Below are 2,357 nucleotides of genomic sequence, written 5' to 3'. Positions count from 1 at the left end.
TATTTTATCATTGTTAATTTTGATTTTAATATATGTTAAAATATACATTTAGTTTGGATACATCCTTCAGAATATTTTATTTGTAAGGGTAAACACGTAAAAGGTTTGATGACTACTAATATAAAAGCATTGTTTAATATGGTAGTGATAGAATTTCTATTTGCCATCAAAAAAAGCTGTGATGAAACCACTTTGCAAAAGTATTTATGCTGAAATAAAAATGTCCGATATGTTCAAGTGAGGCTCCAAAAATTTGCTCCAGAAATAGCAACTAAATGATTCAACTACACATAATATGAGACAACACCGAAGAATAAAAGTAGAGGAAAGATTTATGATAGCTTTCTGGAATATGATTTTAGCCCTCAAATATTATTGTAGTTTCTTATAGGCAGTATGGTGAATTTGATTGCTTTTACATAAATAAAATAAATTTTAAATCATTAATATTCCTCTATATCTACTGCAGGCTTTCTGAATGTTTTTGAATTTTGTTTAAATCATTTGTGTTAGCAAAAATCGTTTGTATAAGTAATTGTTGTGCTCATTATTAACTTTAATATATTTTGTTTTTGCAGTTGATTATAATTTATGTCCATACAGCTTAACCAGAATCCCTATTTAGAAATTCACAAGCCCAGCAAAAAAGTTACCTTCATGTTCTAATAATAAATTGCTTGTAAATAATTAATGATCCTTTTAAGAGAGTAAGTAGAAAAAAGGTCAACTTTAACTTTTTAAACTTTATAACAAAATTGATATTTCAAAAAAAAATCAGAAGAAAAAGTTTGAGTTCTTGATTCTCTGTTGTAACAGCAATTAGTATGAGAAATCTCTATAAGTAAAGCATCAATAATTACTTTTCAACTAATATTTGCAGTTCTTAATTCTACATAATATAATGGTTTAACCTTTGGTATTGGAAAGGTAGTTGGGAAGGTAGTTGGGAATTTCAAAATAATTAAATACTTTGCAATCCCTCAAAAACAACACAGACCTCTAATTAATATAACACAGGAGCAATGAAGATTTTTCAGGTTCTAAGAATCCTTTGCTTTTGGATAAATCACTTTTGAAGTTAGGTACTAAAAGCCAGCTGAAAATTCACTTATTATTTTAAAGAAATAGAAAGGGTTTTTTTCCTTGCCTATTTTTCATACTTAACCAGTAACTATTTTCCAGATGAATTCATAATATACTTTTGAAATTTGTCTCCGTTTACTATGAATCAGAATTCAGAACAAGACAAATCAATCCTCAACCCCATCAAAGTTGTATCAGTGAGCCGCCAAAGGAATTTGCTTACAAGGAAATCCCTTGATACAGTGATAATATGAGGTGACAATGTATTCATAGTATTCCTGCCAACTTTGTTATTCTGAGCACTTAGGGCTATGAATACCTTAATAATTTGCCAAGTTAACTGTCTCTGATGATGTTAATGATGGACTCAGCACAGTTTAATGTGTATGGGATGAATATTACTGCACATATTTTGATTTTTCTTCTAGGTAAGGGAGCGACTGAGGGTTTCTTTAGAAAGAGTCTCTGCACTGGAAGAAGAACTAGCTGCTGCTAATCAGGAGGTAACATACCACACTTTCTCCTCTTTTGAGGTGCAACATTGCTAACATTATATCCCTCGTGTCTCACATCAGTTTTATTAAAACTGTCACAAAAAATAAATCACATTCTGTATATGCCACTGAACAAGGCCTGTTGAAACTAGTTGTCAGAGTCTTGTTTTCTGATTTTTGGTTATTCATATCTGATACTAGGAGACCACAGGACAAAAGTCAAGAGCTAGTGACAGGTGAGCTAGTGTGATGGGGATTTAGAAAGACTGCAGTCAGAATGCCAATCCTTTCACGAATGAAAACTCAGCTCCAAAAATTGGAAAACATGTCAAATATCTGTTAAACTTAGAAAATGTTAGAAATACAAGTTAACCCTTTGGAGATATATATGTGCATATTTCTCCTCAGGTTCTGCCTGTTCTTGTTGCCTAAAAACATGTGCATCATTGATTAATGGCATCATTGAATCCACATCTTTTGCTGTCATTTCACGACGCTAAGAAAGTATTTTAAATCACCTCTTTAAGATTTAAAAAGTTATTTTCTCCTTAGAATATTTTACTTTTCTTAGTTTTTAGTGCACAAATGAACTTGGACAGTTAGACCTGATACACACACACACATACACACATAAAAGAAATTAAATCTGTGTTAGCCACTAAAATATCCCTAGCTCCATCTTCTTTCTCTCTGACATTTACAGGCCTATTTTTCCCCAGAAGTTTATTCCAGTACTGTAATATTGGTATTATTATTAATAATACTGCATATACTAAAATA

The sequence above is a fragment of the Propithecus coquereli genome, unplaced genomic scaffold (genome assembly GCF_000956105.1).
Source record: "Propithecus coquereli isolate 6110/MARCELLA unplaced genomic scaffold, Pcoq_1.0 Scaffold264, whole genome shotgun sequence".
NCBI lineage: Eukaryota > Metazoa > Chordata > Mammalia > Primates > Indriidae > Propithecus > Propithecus coquereli.
Note: the sequence above shows the minus strand (reverse complement) of the source record.